This window comes from Lolium perenne, chromosome 7 (genome assembly GCF_019359855.2).
Source record: "Lolium perenne isolate Kyuss_39 chromosome 7, Kyuss_2.0, whole genome shotgun sequence".
Classification (NCBI taxonomy): domain Eukaryota; kingdom Viridiplantae; phylum Streptophyta; class Magnoliopsida; order Poales; family Poaceae; genus Lolium; species Lolium perenne.
The window spans coordinates 209,094,414-209,118,796 of NC_067250.2; positions in this window are offsets into that span (position 1 = coordinate 209,094,414).

Sequence of the window (24,383 nt, forward strand, 5' to 3'; positions counted from 1 at the left end):
TTTTGCCTCTAATTTGTGTATTTTGGATACAACTAACACGGACTAACGCTGTTTTCAGCAGAACTGTTCTGGTGTCTCGTTTTTGTGCAGAAATCCAACTTTCGGGAAAATCCTCGGAATTTATGCAGAAGGCCCTATTTTCCCAGAATACTGACGGAGCCAGAAGGACAAGTAAGGTGGAGGCCCGAGGGCCCCACACCATAAGGCGGCGCGGCCTAGGGGGGGCCCGCGCGACCCTATGGTGTGGCCCCCTCGGCCGGCCTCCGACGCCCTCCTTCGGACTATAAATTGCCTTCGACCTAAAAACGCACAGAAAAGAGTCGAAGTGGCCAGAAAGCCTCCAGAACGCCGCCACATCGCGAAACTCCATCGCGGGAGCCAGAAGTCTCCGTTCTGGCACTCCGCCGGGATGGGGAATTGGAGGAGATCATCGCCATCATCACCGCCAACGCCTCTACATCAACCAGCCATGTTTCCCCCATCCATGTGTGAGTAATTCCCCCGCTGTAGGCCGAAGGGGATGGTAGGGATTGGATGAGATTGGTCATGTAATAGCATAAGATTGTTAGGGCATAGTGCCTAGTGTCCGTAATTGGTACTTTGATGATATTGTTGCAACTTGTTATGCTTAATGCTTGTCACTAGGGCCCGAGTGCCATGATCTCAGATCTGAACATGTTATTGTTTCATCATGATATTCATTGTTTTATGATCTTACCTGCAAGTTGTATACACATGTCGCTGTCCGGAACCAATGGCCCCGAAGTGACCAAAATCGGGACAACCGGAGGGGATGGTAGTGATGTGAGGATCACATGTGTTCACGGAGTGTTAATGCTTTGCTCCGGTACTCTATTAAAAGGAGTACCTTAATATCCAGTAGTTTCCCTTGAGGCCCGGCTGCCACCGGCTGGTAGGACAAAAGATGTTGTGCAAGTTTCTCATTGCGAGCACGTACGACTATAATTGGAACACATGCCTATTGATTGCTTTATACTTGGAGACCGTATTATTATTATCTGCAAATGCCCTGTTATGATTGTTACATGAGTTTCTCTCATCCATGCAACGCCCGTCATCCGTCCCCGTGCCTACAGTATTTTAATCCTGCTGTTTACTATAATCACTACTGCTGTCTCTGTTACTCTGCTGCTGTTATTTCACTACTGCTACTGCTATAAAACTGTTACTACTGATACACTCTTGCGAGCAAGTCTGTTTCCAGGTGCAGCTGAATTGACAACTCCGCTGTTAAGGCTTCCAAGTGTTCTTTGTCTCCCCTTGTGTCGAATCAATAAATTGGGTTATACTACCCGCGAAGACTGCTGTGATCCCCTATACTTGTGGGTCATCAGTAACCCTACCAGGGATATTACCGGTGTCTACCTTCCTTTTGCCCTCTTTCTTGTTCTTGTTCTTCTCTTCAGGTTGTGCCAAGACCGAGACAACCATATCATACGAAGCTTGTGCTCTTTCTTCTAATGCATTTTCTTCCCTTGCTTCTACAATCTGCTCTTCCATCTTTTCACTCATCCGGCGCATCATTTCTTCAACGGCCTCTCGATCCATCTGTTCCTCTGCTCTCGATCCATCGGTTCAAGCAACTCTCGATCCAGCTGTTCCCTCTGCTCTCGATCCATCGGTTCAAGCAGCTCTCGATCCATCGGTTCAAGCAGCTCTCGATCCATTTGTTGAATTGTTGCTTCAATCTCCTCATGTTGAATTACTGGTTCAATCTCCTCATGTTGAATTGCTGCTTCAATCTCCTCATGTTGAATTGCTGCTTCAATCTCCTCATGTTGAATTGCTGCTTCAATCTCCTCATGTGGAATTGCTGCTTCATTCTCCTCTGCATTTGCTGCTCCCGCCTGATCTTCCATTCCAAAAGCTGGGTCAACTGGATTTTTACAAAGCCTAGCAATGTATCCCACGGATCTTCCATCGCCTACAATGGCATGTCCTATCAACCAAACTCACTGGATACCTCCACTGCCTATTTTTACTGTCAGTGTAGGTTACCTCAGCCTCCATTCTTTTTCTGATGCATTTCATCTTCAATTGTTTTGCCCTGGCATGCAAAGACTTAATCAAAGATGGGAGCATGAGACGGCCAACATATTTTGTGGATGCAATTCTTTGACGCAGATCGATCTTTATCATGATCATCTGCCTAATCTTATCAAATATTTGCCACAGCATAAGCCCTTTCAATGACTTGACCTTTGAATTGAAACTCTCCGCAAGGTTACTTGTTACATAGTCTATCTTGCAAATTTCATTGAATTGGCTTCTTGACCACACCCTACCATGATGTTCATCCAAGTACTCCTTCACCCCAGGTTTTTGTTTATACAACACATCCAAATGAAAAGATGCTTCCTAATGCTGCATGTGTATGAAGCTGGCCATAGGTTGTCAGTAAAAACTGTACCCTTGAATTTCTTTGTAAAATTATGTACCAAGTGTCGCATACATTCCCTATGCTCCACTCCAGGGAATATTGCTTCTACTGCACTCTCCAAACCTTTGCAAGCGTCTGTGTGGATAGCAAGTCCTGGTGGATGACCTATAAGGTCGCGCAAATTCTGCAGAAACCAAGTCCAACTTTCCTATGACTCAACCTCCAAAACTCCATAAGCAACAGGAAACATCCAATTGTGTCCATCAACTGCAGTAGCAGCAACTAGCTATCCTTTAAACCCGCCATGAAGAGTTGTTGCATCCACAGCCAAATAAGGCCTACAACCATCCAGAAAGCCTTTCCAGTAAGCTTTGAAACAAATAAAAGCCCTTCTAAAACATTCCTTATAATTTATCCTCCCGCTTTTCAATTTGTAGGGAACTGTATGCTTGTCTATCGCTACAACACTGCCTGGATTAGCCATCTCCACTTCAGCTTTGAAAGTGTAAAGCAACTGAAAGCTTTCATTCCATGGACCATTGATCCTGTCAAGAGCCATTTCTTTTGCATAGAACATCCTCATGTAAGGTATTTGTATATCAAACTTCTCAAACATGTTTTTTATGAGTGTTGTTGGACCAAGTGAAGGAGTTTCTCTCAGCCAATCTATGATTGCATCTGCCAGCCACCTAGTCTTCGCTAGCTTTGATTTCTCCTCTGGCGCTCCCCCTCAAGGTGGACAAGTATGGACGATTGGGTTCTTCTTTATCTGAAACATAATGCTAAGGGATGTCAGTAACAGTTAACAAATTTTACACCATGATCTAAAATACACAACTGGTTGGCGTAGTACCTGAACCAAGGTGCTTCTGAGCATTGTGGATGCATGCAGCCTCCACCTACACCTCTTGTATGGGCATTTAACTGTTAACCTACCTGGCTCACTTTTAATAACCACATAATCATTCTTGGAGAGAATGCAATATATGTAGTAATTGCATTACGGCAGTCCATCATCGTTTGAAATACGGTGCCTTCTGCAAGCTGAGGATCCGCCCTGTTCCACTCAATTGTTGGCAAGTCATCACCTTCGTAATCGGCTAAAACGAGGTTGTCATTGTTCTCATCCTTCTCTTCATCATCAGTGTCATCAAATCTGGCACCTTGTGCAATATCTTCCATGTATTGATCCTCCATTGCCTGCTTACTGCATTGATCTACCAATTCAGGAAACATCAACTCATCCTCATCATCTTGAGGAGAATGATCCTCAATCTCTGCATCGTCCTCCACATCGACCGCAGGAACGATCTGGCTACCACTAGCACTGGGGACAGATGGTGCTGTTGTGGACCTACAAGGAGCGCGGCGGCACACACTATTAGCAGAGGCATCAACAGTAGAGAGACATGATGCCCGACCACCTGATGATGCCCCAACACCAGATGATGCATGGCCCCTGTCCATATGTATACGAATTTGACCGACACGGCAAGAATCATTCAAAGCAAAAAAGAATTCCCAGATCGTCGTCGGAAATTAGTGGAACCAATCTTCCCTCCGCGCTGTTGAAATATTTGAAATCAACTGAATCGCGAGGGCCCCAGGTGTACTTAGCGCAGATGTTATCTTTCAAATCCCTCAACGAGATGGTGGTTGAAACCACCGCTGGGATGTATAATCCCGTCATATTGCGTTTAGAATCACGCGTAAAGCTAGTATCCAGCCTAACCACCAGCCGAAAAGCCAGCGCTGGATCAATCCTATTCGAAAAGCAACACAGTTAATTGAGCAACAACGATTCACGCTCAAAACTGCCTACTGTTAATTCACATAGACAGACGATGCTTACCTAGATGGAATCCATGCGTTAGATCCCTCCGATTCCCAATCTTCTCTGCAGCTGAGGGGCAGAATCGGCACACCAGACGGATGTACAAACTCTACCGCGACAGGGGTGGATCTAGTGGAGGCGGAGCCTTCTCCGCCTCCCGGGGGTGGTGGTGTGGGCGGGGGCTGCTCGGGGGGCGGATGACACCATAAGGTAGGAGGGCAGGACAACGTGGCGATGGAGGGGCGGTGTGTGAGCTCCTCCAGTCTCGGGCGGAGGGGAAAGATTTGGGTGGGTGAGAGACTGCCAGTCCGACGTGTCTCATTGGGTCAACAGTCAACACAATTCAAAAGCAACGGTTAATTCACAACCACCGCGGCTCCCTAGCTGTCACCGGTAACGGTCAAGGCCTCTGACCAGATGGCAACCCTCCCGTCCGAGCGTCTGCGAGGGGTTTCAAACTAGGGGGAGGGGAAAACTGAGGAAAAGTTAAGCGGCTGGGGAAAACTGAGTACAACTAACGAACCAGGGGCACGACAATAAAAATCCCTTTATGATATCATTGTTGAGAGTGTTCACTAGTGAAAGTATGATCCATATGCCTTGTTTCTAAGCATTGAAACACCATTTACAACCAGTTCTGCTACATGTTTGCTTGCTGCCATTTTAATTTCAGATTGCAATTACCACTCATAATCATCCATATTACTTGTATTTTACTATGTCTTCGACGAACTAGTGCACCTATACACCTGACAAGTGTATTGGGTGTGTTGGGGACACAGGAGACTTCCACTATCGTAATTGCAGGGTTGCTTGAGAGGGAAATCTTTGACCTCTACCTCCCTAAGTTCGATAAACCTTGGGTGATCCACTTAAGGGAAACTTGTTGCTGTTCTACAAACCTCTGCACTTGGAGGCCCAACACTGTCTACAAGAATACAAGCGTGTGTAGACATCAAGCTCTTTTCTGGCACCATTGCCGGGGAGGTAAGGTAAAATGTACTCACATCCTCTGGCAAATAAGTCTTCTAGTTGCTGGTGAGCGCTCGAAGTTATTTTCTTTAGGTTCTGCAATTATATCTTTTTGTTCTTGTTTTTATTTTCACTAGTTAGGCTTAATGGAAAACAACAACAAAATTAGAGAACTTTATAATATATATCTTGAGTTAGGACATGACGTGTTGATGTTGTGCAGTTGGGAAACCCCAAGAGGAAGGTATGATGAGCACAGTAGCAATTTTTCCCTCAGTAAGAAACAAAGGTTTAATCGACCAGTAGGAGAAAGAAATCACTTCTGAAGGTGTTGCTAGCTGACTTTTGGCAGGGCGCACTACCGGCGTCAGCAACAACATGGAACCTGCACACAACACAACCAAAATACTTTGCCCCAACTTACAGTGAGGTTGTCAATCTCACTGGTTTTGCTGAAAACAAAGGATTAACCATATGGTGTGGAAAGAGATGTTTGTTTGCAGTGGAATTGAAGAGAACAGTGTTTGCAGTAAGTAAACAGAACAAGTGTTTGCAGTAAATGATTTTATCAGTGTAAAAGAAAGGACCGGGGTCCAAAGTTCACTAGAGGTGTCTCTTCATAAAGATAAATAACATGTTGGGTGAACAAATTATGGATGTGCAATTAACAGAATAAAGACCATACATGACAAGATTATTACTATGAGATTCATTTGGGCATTACAACATAATACACATACTGTAATCCAACTGCATCTATGACTAATAATCCACCTTTCGGTTAGCGTCCGCACCCCTTTCAGTATTAAGTTGCAAGCAAAAGATTATCGCATTAAGCAATGTGTGTAAAGTAAACAATAGAGTTATCTTTAGACAAAGCATTGTTGTTTTCTCCCTAGTAGCAACAACACATCTACAACCTTAGAAGTTATTGTCACTCTTCCAGATTAGTAGAGGCATGAACCCACTATCGAGCATAAATACTCCCTCTTGGAGTCAAAAGCACATACTTGGCCAAAACATCTACTAGCAACGGAGAGCATGCAAAATCACAAATAACATATGACAAGTATATAATCAATCTCAACCATAGTATTCAATATTCATCGGATCCCAGCAAACACAACATGTAGCATTACATAAAGATGATCTTGATCATGATAGGAAGCTCACAAGATCTAAACATGAAGCATAAATTGGAGAAGACAGCCATCTAGCTACTGCTATGGATCCGTAGTCCAGAGATGAACTACTCACGCATCACTTCGAAGGCGGGCATGGCAATGTAGAGGCCTCCGGTGATGATCTCCCTCTCCGGCAGGATGACGGGAAGAGCTTCAGAACCTTCCCGAGCTAGGGTCGGCAAATGCGGCCGCGACGAAACTTTTCGTGGATGGAGGCTCGGGTATTTAGGTTTTTCCCGAACAGATAAATAAATAAGCGGAAGGGCGAGGTCGGTGGGTGCCCGAGGGGCCCACACCACCCCTAGGCGCAGCCAGGGGCTAGGCCGCACCCATTCCTGGTGTGGTCGTCTCATGGCTCCCCTTCGTCTCTCCTCTGGACTCCGTCTTTGTTACAGTAAAATAGGAACTTCGGATTTTTTTTCGTCTAATTCCGAGAATATTTCCTGTACAACTTTTCTGAAATACAAAACAACAGAAAATAGAGAACTGGCACTGTGGCATCTTGTCAATATGTTAGTTTTAGAAAATGTATAAAAGTGCAACGAAGTGTAAACAAAACATATAGAAATTGGTGTAAAACAAGCATGGAGCATCAAAAATTATAGATACGTTTGCAACGTATCAACATCCCCAAGCTTAACTCCTGCTCGTCCTCGAGTATGTAAGTGATAACAAAAATAATTTTGAGGTGGCATGAAGCCAACACAATCTTGATCAATTTTATTGTAAAATCATTGTGAGCTAGGATCAAAGTACTCTAAACATATGCATGATAGATATAATTCTAACAATAGAACTTAGAAATTATGTTACAACATGAGAAGTAACTCAAACAAACGATCATGAATAATTGTGCACTGAAAGCAACTGTTTGTTTTTGAACATAGAGAAAACATAGCAAAGTGGTACTCAGCTTGTCCTTTATGAAATAGCAAAACATAAATGCCAGGACACCTTTAAAGTTCAAAGGGTGACTAGATACAAGTAATTTGAGAACAAGCAATAACATAATCATGAATCAATCAATAATAAATGTTGGGTGGCACATCATGTACAATTGTTCCTTTTTGAGCCTATTGCATCTTATTGATATCTTAGTTATTGGCTCATGTGAGAAATTAATGGACTATCCCATTTTGGGGGAGTGATATGCTTTGTGCATTTCACAATCCTAAAATGTGCGACATGATGAATTAAAATTCTATAATGTCCATTAATTATCTCACTTGGTTCTTATTTGCCTCTCGCACTAAAAATGTATTTATCACATTATGGGGGAGTATTGTGCTTTGTGCATTCTACAAGCCTAGAAAATGTGAACATTTGAGGTTGTGTCACATAGAATTGATATTATAGATTATCTTGTTCCTATGTGACATGTTGCTCAAACAAACCCCATTTTACCATATGCTTTGTTTCTTGTGAAGATGATCTTGGATATAACCTCAATCCACCATAAGGAAATATTTTCTATATATCTCTTGTCCTTGTATAATTGATAACATATTATGGGGTATGTCTTTGGATCATTCTCACACTTGGCTCATGTGCTAAATTGCTTATTTCTTGCCAAGAATTTTCCTTGTGGGTTAGACTCCCATGTGTCTTCCTTGCTTCTTATGTATCTTCTCTTTTCACTTGAACCTTGCTAGTGTTTTGATAAACAATGGTTGAGCGATGATCCCGCATTTGTGCATTTTGTATTCAAACGCAAAATCCTAAATGGTGCACTAATTTTGGGGGAGCTCTCCTATGTTTGTTAGAACACTCCCTTGTTTCAAGATTTTTACCTTGGAAGACAAACCTTTTCTTTTCGGTACTTTGTACCATCATGAAAAGCGTTGAGGGTTTGGTTTATTTGGAACCTTGCTTTCTTTGGGAGTTGGCTATCTCATTACTTGATATTTGGTTTTACTTTCCTATAATGAGATAAGTCCTTGAGCATGCTTGTTTTGGATATCTTGCTCTATCTCTCTTGTACCTATCTTGTGTGTGCATGTTTCTTTGTGGATAAACGTCTTCGTGATGTTGTCCACTTAGAGAAACTTATACACACAAGAGATGGTGCATATCTTTTGATGTCCCTCTTTGTTGGAGTCCATTCCTTCATTCTTATTTGACTTGATGATGACTCCACAAAGATTGTGGTTATGAGTGCTCATTTTATCCTATTTGCATCTTCAAGCACTCATATTTGATTTTGGCACAAGCTTTGTTTTACTTGCTTCTTATTAAGCTTGTGTTTCTTCTTGGGTCATTGGATTGCTTGCTTCATTTGTCGAAGCCATCTCACCTTCATATCCTCTTGCAATCTTTGATCCTCAATATAGTTGGATTTCCTCCCGGTATTTGTCATTGAATACGTGCATTTGATTTCACTCACATTATGAGAAATGCACACCTTATGGAGGAATCCTAACTATATTGGCCTTCCGAACCTTTCGTCCATTTTGGCAATCGATGCCAATGGGGGAGAAGTTTGGAGGGTTTAAGGGAATTGCTTTTGTTTGGTTCTTAAGCATTTGCCTTTCATGCCTACCATTTGTTGCTTTGCATGGTTGAATATTTAGAGGATACTCCGCTAGGCTTTAATTGCCGGTATATGCAATGAAATTCAAGTTCATTCACACATGCATATATTATGGGGGATTTTGTTCTAAATATTCAACTTGGGTTGTTCGCTAAATTCCATATTTAAACCCTCTCAAAGAGATTGTCATCAATTACCAAAATGGGGGAGATTGAAAGAACATGGAGCCCCCATGTGTGGTTTTGGTAATTGATGACAATCCCTATGGACTAACGGTTGCATTAAGAATCTATCTTAGGTCCATAGCCATGTGTTGGTCTCAAGGTTTCAAGATGGAGTACAATGACGAAGACGGTGTCGAAGAGAGACGAAGACCATGTTGAAGATGAAGATGGATGAAGACGGTGGCGTGTGTACAAGATCGAAGAAGACGGTGGCATGTACAATGATGAAGAGGATGAAGACGGAGCTTGCCGACTCGAGAGGAACGCGCTAGGTTAAGGTTTGTGCTCAATAGGATAGTGGATCGCATCATCGGAGAGAGCTCAAACCTTGCATGCATTGCATCGTGTTTCTTGGTTGTTCTTGGTTCTTATCCATGAGATGAGTTAGAGCTTGTGTTCATCTCCATGACAAGCTCTAGCTCATCGGAAACGGATTCCGGATGATTCGCATGTTGCATGTGCGAGGGTGATGATTTTCCCGATATACCATATTGAGAGGTTAAACCTCTATGACCATGATAAAATCATCACTCACTATTTTCCACATTTTCACTTTTTGTAGTGATAGCTCTCATCGTCCTCTTTCCGGCAAAATTGGTTTCATGTCATTCCGAGTTTCCTAGATCAAGTTATGGATTTTACATTGCACTGAAAAAGTCCCACAGAACAAGTTACGATACCTTTGCGGTACATTGAGCGGTAGAACCGCTTGTGAGTGGTAGTACCGCCTATGGTACCGCTTAAGTACTGTAACTAGTGTTACGGCAGTACCGCTTCGGTACCGCTGCGGTACCGCTTGGGATCTAGTAAGGTTTGGAGCCCATTGCGGTACCTCGAGCGGTACCGCGAGCGGTAGTACCGCTTTGTGTCCACATGGACAAGTTCTGTGGGGATTTCGAATCCAGAGCGGTAGTACCGCTTACCAAAGCGGTAGTACCGCTCGGGCGCGAATCTAACCGTTTTCTCATCCCCAACAGCTATATTTTGGGCCCCCTATTTATACCTCTCTTCCACCTCCGACCCAACCACTTCTTCCCCTCCATTCTCTCTCCTCCATTGTTGACCTTGAGTTCTTTCTTCCTCCTCTTGATCCCCCCACTATTTCTTGCATATTTTTGGGGGAAAGGAGAGAGGAGACCTAGATCTAGAGCTTCACCAATTGAATCCCTCTCCAAGTGAGGGGATCTTGCTAGTTCTAGGTCTTGGAGTTATTTGGTGTTTCTCCACATATTTGTTCTTCCTCCCTTATTCCCCAATAGCTTGTGTAGCTTTGTTGGAATTTCGGAGAGAAGAACTTGGGCATCTTAGTGGTGTTCTTAGCCATTGCATTAGGTGCATCGGTTTGGGTTCTCTCCGGGGTTTCGATCTCGTAGAGGGCATGTTACCTTAGTGGTGTTGTTGCCTTAGTGGCCTTGTTACCTTAGTGGTGTTCTTGCCTTAGTGGTCGTGTTTCCTTTGTGGAGTGTGTTAGCCTCTTGTGGCGCATCGTTTCCTTGGTGGAGTGTGTTAGCCTCTTGTGGCGCATTAGCATCCTTGGTGGAGTGTGTTTCCTTTGTGGATTGTGTTAGCCTCTTGTGGCGCATTAGCATCCTTGGTGGAGTGTGTTTCCTTGGTGGTGTGTGTTGCCTCTTGTGGCCGTGTACTTGAGAGCCTCCGTGTTGTGGAGTTGCCTCAAGCGTGATACTTGGGTGTTTGCCCAAGCTTGTACGGGTTCGGTGACCACCCTCAAGGGTCCCTTAGTGGATCGAGGCTTTCCTTTGGTGGAAAGGCTCGAGGAGAATACGGTGGCCCTAGTGGCTCATTGGAGTGCCTCGTGCCTCCACACCGCTCCAGACGGAGACGTAGCACCTTAGTGTGTGAACTTTGGGATACATCGTCATCTCCTCGTGCACCGGTTACTTCTCAACCCGAGCTCCTTAACCTATGCGCTTTACCTTGTTATATCTATCTTGCTTGATGTTCTATACTTAGCTTGTTATCACATTGTGCTCATCATGCTAGCATAGGTTGTTGGTGCTCTGAGGCAAACCCCTAGTTGATAGGCCTTGAGCTAAACTAGTAAACACATGTGTAGTTTTATTCCGCCTAGTTTAGCTCTCAAGTAGAAGTTTTTATACACCGCCTATTCACCCCCCCTCTAGGCGACGTCCTAGTACATTCAAATGTGTGTAAAGTAAACAATAGAATTACCCTTGTATAAAATATTGTTGTTTTCTTCCTAGTAGTAACAACACACTACAATCTTAGAAGTTATTGTCACTTTTCCAGAAAACTAGAGGCATGAATCTACGATCGAGCATAAATACCCCCTCTTGGAGTCACAAGCTTCCACTTGGCCAGAGTATCTACTAACAACGGAGAGCATGCAAGATCACAAATAACATATGACATGAATATATAATCGACCACAACATAGTATACAGTATTCATCGGATGCCATCAAACACAACATGTAGCATTACATAAAGATGATCTTGATCATGTAGGGCAGCTCACAACACTACTAGGAAAAGGCTTACTGCCGGCGCACCAAAAAGCACTACTGCCGGCGCACCAGCGCCCGCCAGTGGGAACGGGCCGATGGTAAAGGCTTATTGCCGACGGACCATCTAGTTCGCCGGCGGTAACCCGATTTATCACCGGCGCACCAGCCTGGTGCGCCGGCGGTATGTTTTCCAGGATTAAAAAAAGCAGATCTAGATCTAGATCTAGGTCGGTCGAGTTCTAGGTCGTCGGTCAACTTCTAGGTTGTGCCTTGGAGATGTACCGCCGCCACCGTGGTCATCTGCTTACAAAGAGGAGGTGGTTGCCGGTGTGGTCGTCATTGGTCATCGGGGTGATAGGAGGTGGCCCGACCAGGGGTGAGAGGAGGTGATGCTTGAGGAGGTGCTCGCCGGCGAGATGCTTGAGGAGGTGCTCTCCGGTGAGTAGCTTGAGGAGGTGCTCCGGTTAGTAGCTTGAGGAGGTGCTCGCCGGAGGGAGTGATTAGATGGGTAAGAAGGTAGAAGAGGGGGAAAAGTGGAGGAGAAGAGAAGATGGCCGGAGGGAGGAAGAGGGGAGGAGGAGGAGAAGGGAAAGAGAAGACGGGGGAAATGGAAGAGAGAGGAGGTGCGCCGGGCTGGTTTGTAATATATAAGCTAAGTTACTGCCGGCGCACCAATATGGCGGTGCGCTGGGGGTAATTTTTATTTTTTTCATCAAAATCTAAAACCTGAAAAAATTCATGTTTCTGTTTCCAATTGACGAATCCATTTTTTGTCCAAACGACCATAGGTCGTTGAATTCGGATAGGAAATTTCACGTAGATAGATTTTGATGTAAATTTTTTTTTTCATCGGAGGTCGTATACAACCAGAAATCCCGTTTTACCGAAAGATGACGCCATTTTGCATAATATATCAAAATTCATTTTTAAAATTTTCATTAAACCTAGATGGCATATTACATGGGCATTTCAAAGGATTTCATTTTTTGAATTTTCTATCATTTTCTTTTATTTTTTCGAAAACTGAAAAGCGGTCCAGGGGGGGTAGGGGCTGAAAATTGCAGCTCTCCTTACTGCCGGCGCACCACCATGTAGGTGCGCGGTTGTTAAGCAAATTACCCCGGGCGCACCAACATGGTGGTGCGCCGATGATGACCCACAAGTATAGGGGACCGCAACAGTCTTCGAGGGAAGTAAAACCCAATTTATTGATTCGACACAAGGGGAGCCAAAGAATATTTGTAAGCCTTAACAGCGGAGTTGTCAATTCAGCTGCACCTGGAAACAGACTTGCTCGCAGTAGTTTATCAGTAGCAACAGTTTTATAGCAGTAACAATAGTGAAATATAAGCAGCAGTGTAATAAAGACAGCAGTAGTGATTATAGTAAACAACAGGATTAAAATACTGTAGGCATAAGGATGGATGAACGGGCGCTGCATGGATAAAATAACTCATGTAATAATCAAGACTAGGCATTTGCAGATAATAATAAAACAGTATCCAAGTACTAAATGACCATAGGCATGTGTTCCGTATATAGTCGTACGTGCTCGCAATGAGAAACTTGCACAACATCTTTTGTCCTACCAGCCGGTGGCAGCCGGGCCTCTAGGGAAACTACTGGTAATTAAGGTACTCCTTTTAATAGAACACCGGAGCAAAGCATTAACACTCTGTGAACACATGTGATCCTCATATCACATCCTTCCCCTCCGGTTGTCCCAATTTCTGTCACTTTGGGGCCTCAGGTTCCGGACAGCAATATGTGTATACAACTTGCAGGTAAGATCATAAAACAATGAATATCATCATGAATCAATCACATGTTCAGATCTGAAATCATGGCACTCGGGCCCTAGTGACAAGCATTAAGCATAACAAGTTGCAACAATATCATAAAAGTACCAACAACGGATACTAGGCACCATGCCCTAACAATCTTATGGCTATTACATGAACAATCTCATCCAATCCCTACCATCCCCTTCAGCCTACAACGGGGATTTACTCACACATGGATGGGGGAAGCATGGATGGTCGATGGAGAGGCGTCGGTGGCGATGATGGCGATGGTCTCCTCCAATTCCCCGTCCCGGCAGGGTGCCAGAACGGAGTTTCTGGTCCCGAAATAGGGTTTTCGATGGCGGCGCAGTTCTGGATGTCTTCTGGCTCCGTGGGTCTTCTGTAAAAATAGGCCCATTGCAATTATTTCCGGGGATTTTCCTGAAAGTTGATTTTCTGCACAAAAATAAGACACCAGGGTAATTCTGCTGAAAACAGCGTTAGTCCGTGTTAGTTGTATCCAAAATACACAAATTAGAGGCAAAACAATAGCAAAAGTGTTCGGGAAAGTAGATACGTTTTGGAAGTATCAACTCCCCCCAAGCTTAGCTTATTGCTTGTCCTCAAGCAATTCAGTTAACAACTGAGTGCGATAAAAGAACTTTCACGAACACCTTTGCTCATATGATGTAAATATTCTCATTATATGGACGAGTACTTAGGCAATTTATAATAAAATACATGCAAATAAAGTCATCTAATAGTTATGTCAATCATGAAAAAGATACCAACAAACTAATAATAAGCATCATGAAACATATCTATAGGCAGGATTGCAATGCTCATAAAAATATATGATAAAGTGGTATCTCGCTTGCCCGTATTTGTACAGCAAAACATAAATGCCCAGGCACCTCTGAAGTTCATGGAAGACTAGAAGTAAAGATTGTCAAAGATAAAAGCATCAAAATTATACCACAGTTAACCATATTCTGGGACAAACATGTTACACTAAGAATGACAATTATGCTCTCAAGAAGGTGCTCAAAGAAAGGATGGTGACTCAACATAAAAGTAAAAGATTGACCCTTCGCAGAGGGAAGCAGGGATTAACATGTGCTAGAGCTTTTCATTTTTTAAAACAGAAGTAAAATTGTTTTGAGAGGTGTTTGTTGTTGTCAACGAATGGTAGTGGGCACTCAAACTACCTTGTCAACCAGACTTTCAAGAGTGACTCCCATGAAGGACGTTATCTCTACCAGCAAGGTAGATCATCCCTCTTCTCTTTTGTTTACACATGTATTTTAGTTTCATTATGGATGACACTCCTCCCAACCTTTGCTTACACAAGCCATGGCTAACCGAATCCTCGGGTGCCTTCCAACATTCACATACCATGGAGGAGTGTCTATTTGCAAATTAAGTTGCTTACTGATAAATCAGGGCAAAACATGTGAAGAGAATTATTTATGAAAGTTGTAATTAATTTGGGGCTGGGCACCCCGTTGCCAGCTCTTTTTGCAAAATTATTGGATAAGCGGATGTATATGCCACTAGTCCATTGGTGAAAGTCTGACTGACAAGATTGAAAGATAAAACACCACATACTTCCTCATGAGCTATAAAACATTGACACAAATTGAGAAGTACTTTGAAGGTTTTGAAAGTAGCACATGAAAATTTACTTGGAATGGTTTGAAATGCCATGCATAGGTATTTATGGTGGACACTTTGGAATAACTTGGTTTTCAGGGATTTGGAAGCACGAGCAGCATTCCCGCTCAGTACAAGTGAAGGCTAGCAATAGACTGGGAAGCGACAATCAAGAGAGAATAACCGTCATAATTATGCTTGCGACAAAATAAAATTAACGGAGGCATAAAAGTGATACAAGAACTCTGAAGCAAAGTAAATCATCGAGGCTTAATTGACTTTTTGTTTTTCAGTCATATGCATGCGTGAGCATGTGCCAAGTCAATTCAAATGAATTATTCAGAGGAGGATACCACAATATCATACCTATCTATGAATAATACAATGCAAGCAAATATTTATGACATGCTACTCATTATTAATAAATTGGAGCTAAACATGAGAGATCATGAACTACTAGACTTTCATTAAATGACATATACCTCACATGAACCAACTAAGCATGCTCACATGGATGAGTATATGTACAAAAATGAAAACAAATAGAGTTCATACCAGCCTCTCACCATAGTCGAGTTGTCGTAGATCGTCATTATTGTCTTTCACTTGTGTGGCTTGAATAATATGAAATGAAAACCAAGCTCCAACCACCGGAGACCGCTGAACTCCATAATAAACTTTACAAAACCGAAGAAGAACAACAAATATTTTTGGATTTTCGATATTAGAGTCACCGAACGAAAGTAAAATCTTTTTGGATTTTCTCATAGCAAACCAACGATAGTAAATAAAGCAAAACAGGAACAAGAAACCAAATAAACAAATGATAAAGAGAAACAACAGAAATATTTTTGGTCTTTTTTGTGTTTTAGAAAAGAAACAAAGCAAAAACAAGAGAATGAAAACTAAAAGAGTCACACAAAAGCAAAGTGGCAGAAATCTGCCAAAACTTGACAGCAGTACAGTAATTATTTTTTTCGAAAATCTTCTGCTATTCAACTCGAAAAAGTGCTCAACTAATGAAAGTTAGATAATAACCTGGGGAGCATGCACAAAAATTGGCAGCTCAAAATAACGTTCCGGCTATTTTTAGGAATTTTTCCAGTATCAGTCCAGAATCTGTTTTTTAGACAGCACTTCCCCAAATATCATCTTCCTCATATTAGAGGCAACTATCGGCACACAACTAAAATAAAAAAAAGTAAAAGTAAAGGTTACTACAGTAGTAACAACCTTCAAAAACTAAAATAAGAATCTACTGAAATAAAAATAACCGAAAGAGAAACAACCAAAAGAAGCGAAACAAGTATATACAAATGACCGGCAATTGTAATATGCATTGAATGAGTGATGTCGGCGTACCTCCCCCCAAGCTTAGGCTTTTGGCCTAAGTGGAGATCAACCCCAGCGAGGGTCAGGGTTCCACGCCGGTGGATCATACATGGCATGGTCGTAATAAGTTCCCTGTGCAGAAGAAGAAGATGAAGGTTCCACATGCCCAGAATACTGATGTGAAGAACTTGCCGCGTAGGATGACAATTCGAGGGGATCCTTGGCCTCCTCCATGCCGTCCCCTGCGTGATGGCCGCACCTCTCTATGTATGCATCAAGTTCATCTTCTGTGACCGACCAACTGTTCCTGGAATCAAGGTTAAACAAAGCAGGTGCAGGCAATCCAACTAGCCTTTCAGATGTAATTACTCTCCACTTTTTCTTGAAAAAGGTTATCTCATAGGACAGGTTATTAAAGTTAGACCGTTTAGAAACAAAGTCATGTTTTATCATGGAAACAATATCAAGTTTCTCTACAGAGAGCTGAACATCAAGAGGGTGAGGTTCTACACCATGCATAGCTAGCAAACGAGAGGCAATGAGACCTCCACAAATTCCTCCTTTATCACGGTTAGTAGCAAGCCTAAATGCTATCAAAGCACCCAAACTATAAGTTCTATCACGTTGCAATGCAGCAGCTAAGAAAACCAAGTCATGGATGGATAACTTATTTGCATTCTTTCTAGCAAGAACGCACTTGGTGATAAAGTAAACAAAATAGCGAATAGATGGGAGTTGAATACTACGAATTTTACCACTCTCATCCGAGAAGTTTCTCCAAAGGTGTGGTTATGCATTTTCCTTTTCTGAAATTTTTCAACAAACATTATAAAAGTTGATTTTGAGACATATAAATGAGGGAGACTACTATAGGAACTTGATAGAGTACTAAACATGCATCAAAACTAATTTTTACAACTTAGAATAAGCATGCAAGCTCACTTAACATGTCACCTACAGCAGCAAAATACTCAAGATATACTCAACTAAACAAAATTATATTTGGATAATCGGAGGAGTCACATACCGGAGAGCAAATGCTCCAAATCTCAGCAGCAAAGATGGGCTGAGCAAGGAGATCGAAAATCTCGAGCAAGAACAGCAAGAAACTCGGGTTTGAACAATGGTGTTGTGTTTTCCCGTGGAAGAGAGTGGAGTGGTAGGTGGATGAGTGAGTGGGGGGGCAGGTGGGGCTCACACCATAAGGCGGCGCCCCCCCATGCTGGCCGCGCCAGCACATGGGGTGCAGCCCTGGGGTGCCCCGCTGGTCAGCCCCAGGCACTCCCATGTTGCAATTTAAAAAATAGGACCAGTGGTATAATTTTTGTAAATTTTTGAAAACTTTGAAAAATGCACATTTCTGGGTGTTAAAATAACTGTTTCAGGGCAGAAAAAGATTTTCAAAATTTTAAACAACTAAAGCATCTTGCAAAATAAGTAATACTACAGAAAGTAAAACAAGTGTGGAGAAAGAAAGAAATGTTGTTTAGCTCTTCCATGCATTTAAAATGTACTTGTTAACAAGGTTGATCAAGTCTTGCCACCAAATAAATTTTTCATGACATAAGAAGAAATAAACCTCAAATCAATCATGTTACCTTATATTGTATTGATAGGGATCCAATCATAATATTTTGATATCCTTCTTTAGGCTCATATATAGGACAATCAATAACTCCCACTTTGATAGATCTCAAATTAGAAATTGTTTTAACTCCATATACTTTATCAATCTTCGTAGGAAAATAAACAGTATGCTCCTTGTCATCAACATTGAAAGTAACTTTTCCTTTATTGCAATCAATAACAGCCCCTGCAGTGTTAAGAAAAGGTCTTCCAAGAATAATAGACATAGTATCATCTTCAGGCATTTCCAACACAACAAAATCCGTTAATATTAAGCAATTATTAGCAACTTGAACAGGAACATCCTCGCATATACCAACATGAACAGCAGTAGATTTATCAGCCATTTGCAAAGATATATCAGTTGGTATCAACTTATCTAAATAAAGTTTCTTGTAAAGAGAAAAAGGCATAACACTAACTCCTGCTCCCAAATCACATAGAGCAGTTCTAACATAATTATTCTTGATGAAACAAGGGATAGTCGGTATACCTGGGTCTCCCAGCTTCTTTGGAACCTTGACATTGAAAGAGTAATTAGCAAGCATAGTGGAAATCTCCTCATTAGGAATTTTCCTTTTGTTAGAGACAATATCTTTCATATACTTTGAATAAGGAGGCAATTTAATAGCATCAGTCAAAGGGATTTGCAAGAACAAAGGTTTCATCCAATCACAAAATTTATTATAGTGTTCTTCCTCCTTTGATTTTAGTTTCTTAACAGGAAAAGGCATTTGCTTTTGAACCCAAGGTTCTCTTTCATTACCATGTTTCTTAGCAATAAAATCTTCTTTAGTGTACTTTTTATTTTTAGCATGCTTTTTAGATTCATCTTCAACCTCTTCTTTATCAGAAACATCATTCTTATCATTATCTTTATCATGTTCATTACCACTTTCAGGTTCAGCATCAGAAATAGAAATACTATTAGGATCATTAGCAGGTTCAGAAGATTCTACAACAGTTTTATGTTTCTTCTTCTTTTTCTTAGAAGGAGCACTAGTTTCTTTAGTTCGTTGAGAATCTTGTTCAACTCTTTTGGGATGCCCCTCAGGATATAGAGGATCCTGAGTAGAAACACCACCTCTAGTTGTTACTTCATAAGCATGTTTTTCTTTAGAAGTATTTTTTAACAAGTCATTTTGCACTTTAGTGAGTTGATCAATTTGAGTTTGAACCATATGAAAATGTTTAACAAGCATCTTAACATCATTGTAGGTTCTCTCCACAATATCATGCAATTTACTAATAGCTTGAGAATTTTCCATTAAATGATTCTCTACTCTCATATTAAAGTTATCTTGCTTAACAACATAATTATCAGATTCATCTAAACATTGATCAGGAGGTGTTGAGTAAGGAATGTCTCCTTTATCAAAGCGTTGAAGCGAATGTACCTCAATTGTGGATGAAGGGGGAGTTATCTTACATAAATCTTCTATGGGAGGTAAATTCTTCACATCTTCAGATTTAATACCTTTCTCTTTAAGAGATTTCTTGGCTTCCCTCATATCTTCATCATTTAATTCAATCATACCACTCTTCTTCAATATTGGTGTTGGGGTTGGTTCAGGTGTAGTCCAATCATCATGATTTTGGCTTATTCTAGCCAATAATTCTTCAGCTTCGTCTGGAGTTCTTTTCCTGAAAACACAACCAGCACAACTGTCCAGGTATGCCCTAGACTCAATGGTTAGTCCAGTATAAAATATATCAAGTAAGTCATGCTTTTCCAAATCATGTCCAGGCCGAGCTCTAAGAAGAGAGCAAAACCTTGCCCAAGCTTCAGGCAATTTCTCTCCATCTTCCTGGTCAAAACTATAAATTTTCTGCAAAGCAATATGTTGAGCACTAGCAAGAAAATATTTTCGAAAGAAAACATCAAGCAAACCACTTGGACTATCAATAGAATCAGGAGGCAAACTATTATACCAAGTTTTAGCATCATCCTTTAATGAGAAAGGAAAAAAAATTAGCAACAAAATAAGTACGCTTCTTGATATCATTAGAAAACAAGCTACTCAAAGTAGAAAGCTCATTCATGTGCTCTACAGCACTTTGTTTTTCAGTACCACAAAAAGGTGTTTTCTCAACAATAGATATATGAGAAAAATCAAGAGAAAAATCATAATCCTTATCCTTAATGTTTATAGGAGATGTGGCAAATTTAGGATCAGGAGACAGTTTATATCTAACAACATGTTGTGCAAGAAGCTTTTTAATGTTACTTGCACCAGTAGTAGCATTACACATATCAATAAAATCATCATCAAGTTCCACATAATCTTCATCAGGATCATCACTAGAGTGTTCAACAGACTCAGGTGAATTAACAGGTGTAACAGTATTTTCATTAGGAATTTCAGTATTTTCAATTTGTCTAGACCTAGCAATTGTAGCATCTAGAAAAGGACCTAATGAACCATTATCATCAAGCACAGTAGAAGCATCATCAAAATTATCAGAGGAATTTTCAGATTCAGCAGAAGTACCAACACGTGAAGCTTGTGGTGGTGAAACAAGTTGACTTATCACAGATGGTGAATCAAGAGCAGCATAGGTACTCAGAGTTGTACCTTTTCTTGTAGTGGATGGTAATATGGCGACTTTAGCATCGCGAGGTTTACCCATGATGGAGGATTTGCAGCGAACAATATCAATTCAGGTGAACTTGCAAATAAAGCTATGCTCCCCGGCAACGACGCCAGAAAATAGTCTTGATGACCCACAAGTATAGGGGATCGCAACAGTCTTCGAGGGAAGTAAAACCCAATTTATTGATTCGACACAAGGGGAGCCAAAGAATATTTGTAAGCCTTAACAGCGGAGTTGTCAATTCAGCTGCACCTGAAAACAGACTTGCTCACAGTAGTTTATCAGTAGCAACAGTTTTATAGCAGTAACAGTAGTGAAATATAAGCAGCAGTGTAATAATGACAGCAGTAGTGATTATAGTAAACAGCAGTATTAAAATACTGTAGGCATATGGATGGATGAACGGGCGCTGCATGGATAAGATAACTCATGTAATAATCAAGACTAGGCATTTGCAGATAATAATAAAACAGTATCAAAGTACTAAATGACCATAGGCATGTGTTCTGTATATAGTCGTACGTGCTCGCAATGAGAAACTTGCACAACATCTTTTGTCCTACCAGCCGGTGGCAGCCGGGCCTCTAGGGAAACTACTGGTAATTAAGGTACTCCTTTTAATAGAGTACCGGAGCAAAGCATTAACACTCCGTGAACACATGTGATCCTCATATCACAGCCTTCCCCTCCGGTTGTCCCAAGTTCTGTCACTTTGGGGCCTCGGGTTCCGGACAGCAATATGTGTATACAATTTGCAGGTAAGATCATAAAACAATGAATATCATCATTAATCAATAACATGTTCAGATCTGAAATCATGGCACTCGGGCCCTAGTGACAAGCATTAAGCATAACAAGTTGCAACAATATCATAAAAGTACCAACAACGGATACTAGGCACCATGCCCTAACAATCTTATGGCTATTACATGAACAATCTCATCCAATCCCTATCACCCCCTTCAGCCTACAGCGGGGATTTACTCACACATGGATGGGGGAAGCATGGATGGTCGATGGAGAGGCGTCGATGGCGATGATGGTGATGATCTCCTCCAATTCCCATCCCGGCAAGGTGCCAGAACGGAGTTTCTGGTCCCGAAATAGGGTTTTCGATGGCGGCGGAGTTCTGGATGTCTTCTGGCTCCGTGGGTCTTCTGTAAAAATAGGCCCATTGCAATTATTTCCGGGGATTTTCCTGAAAGTTGATTTTCTGCAAAAAATAAGACACTAGGGTATTCTACTGAAAACAGCGTTAGTCGTGTTAGTTGTATCCAAAATACACAAATTAGAGGCAAAACAATAGCAAAAGTGTTCGGGAAAGTAGATACGTTTTGGACGTATCAGCCGACAGTAAGGGGAGCTGCAATTTTCAGTTTGGCCCGGACCTGGTTCAGCCTTATCCCCGGCGCACTATTTTTTTCCTGCGCCGGCGGTATTGAGTCATCACCGGCGCGGCCAAAACATGGCGCGCCGGTAGTATTTAGCACCGGCGGGCATCTTTTCTGGTACGCCGGCAATAATATTTGCAGCTATAGGCCTTTTCCTAGTAGTGCAAGATCTACACATGAGGCACAAATTAGAGAAGACAACCATCTAGCTACTACTATGGACCCATAGTCCAAGGATGAACTACTCACACATCACTTTGGGGGCAGGCATAGCGATGTAGATGCCTCCGGCGATGATTTCCCCCGCTGTAGGGGTGCCGGGAAGAGCTTCAGAACCCTCCCGAGATGGTATCTGCAATGGCGGCCGCTACAAAACTTTTCGTGGATGGAGACTTGGGTGTTTAGGGTTTTCCCGAGATCGTGAATAAATTGGCGGAGGGGCGATGTCAGTGGCCACCTGGGTGGGCCAGACCATGCCTTGGTGCGGGCCCATGCCTGGCCGTGCCAAGGGGTGGTTTGGTGTGGCACCGCCGGGATCAGGGTTAGACAAATACCAGATCTTCGTCTGACATAAGCCTAACCTAGAGCTCGAGAGACTACAGTGAGAGAATCGGTAACACAACAGTGACTCTACGACTCAAAGAAGTAATACGAGCTCATAACTGAGCGAAGAACCAAAGCATTACAAGCAGAGGTCACTGACCTGACATACATCAATCAACGGAAGCAAAGTTATGCTATTAAACATAGCAAGATAGCAAAAGGCCTAAGAGGCCAGGAGCATAACGGCAACGTCCCAGCCCATAGATTCCAGGCTGCCACCTGGGAACCCCAAGCTACTCGTCGATGTCGACTAGAAACCACCATCTGTTGGAGCGACTTCGTCTGAAACAAAAGCATGCAAAGCTGAGTACAGGGACTCAGCAAGACTTAGTACAACCTTTTAGCAAAGCGGGTATGCGAGCTTTTTGTAGAGCTTCTTTTGCGTAAAGCCAGTTTTCCTTTGTAAGACAAGAGAGAAGAGAAGCTCGACTACTCAGAACCTTTAAAAAGGGGATAAGAGAGCGACATCTCTAGATCTACTGAACATCATGTTGTATCCACCAATCTTCATCATCTCGAACCACTATCCTCGGATCACCCCCTCAACACCCGAAGAAGGTATCCGTAAACACACATTGTTTGCCAAGTTTTACGATCAGGTTAAAGTTGTCTATGATCACAGAATCCATTCCCAAGTCGTCCGTAACCGTGGACACGGCTTTTCGAAAAGATTCATAACCCTGCAGGGGTGCACAACTTTACCCACACGTACCAACCGACTCTTAATGCCAGAATCATTAGCTCTCTTCCTTGGAAAGCCGGCAGAGGGTGGTTGACCACGACCTTTACCTTGCTGTCGCCGAGACCATGAGTCACGCGCTAAGGATTGTTCCGCCGTAACGGGTCAAGTCCCGAAGTCGGTCCTTAACGATGTGAGGCGAGGTGGGTTTCCCCAGGGGCCGCAACCCCCAGCCACCACGGCCACGCTTACCTACCTGTTATGTACCTTTTCCCCAAAGCAGAATGCAATGCATATGTCCAGATAACGCGCAAACTATGTGACTCATGGAATCTACTAGGCAAGTTAGTGAGTCGAGAGGGTACCATAATAGGGCCTCGTGTGGTTGTATGCTCAGTTTTGGTTCAAGAGGCGAGAACTCGGTTCCTAGGGTCGGCAGAAACGAAACAACCCACCACATCCCAATGTGGCCTCTCGTCTGAGCCTTTAATCATGTTTAACAACATCTCTACACTTACCACGTCAACCTGTCATGCTAGATTCATTTCATTGTAAGACTCCAGTCCGAAGACCAGAGTAGTAGCGTAACATACTAAGCATGGCTAAACATAAAGATATAAAGGCTCTAGCGATGCACACATGCCACACCTAGTTATGCTAGGAGCAGTGGATCATGGATTTGAGGCTACAAAGGTAGGACATGCAACAGATAGGGTAACTCTACCTATCGATAAAAGACAGTTGAATCGCATGCATTATGAAGGAACCAGAGTAAAAGCATTTCAAAATTATATATGAACCAGGCTAGGGCTTGCCTTTGTCCCTGACCAACCAATGTGGATCTTCGATGCATGCTTGACTTGTTCGTCGGTGGACAAGATTTGATCGTCAGTGTCGTTGATCTTCGTCATCTCGGACTCGTGCTCTATCGATCGCGAAGAAGCAAATACCGGAAAGGTAAAGAACAATCAACACATGGTATAATGCAATGCGCAGACAATATGAATGACATGTCATATTAGAGGAATTGAAGTAACCCTAGGTGCATTGCTCAATTTAAGGGGTATCGACATCGGACCCCGACATATGA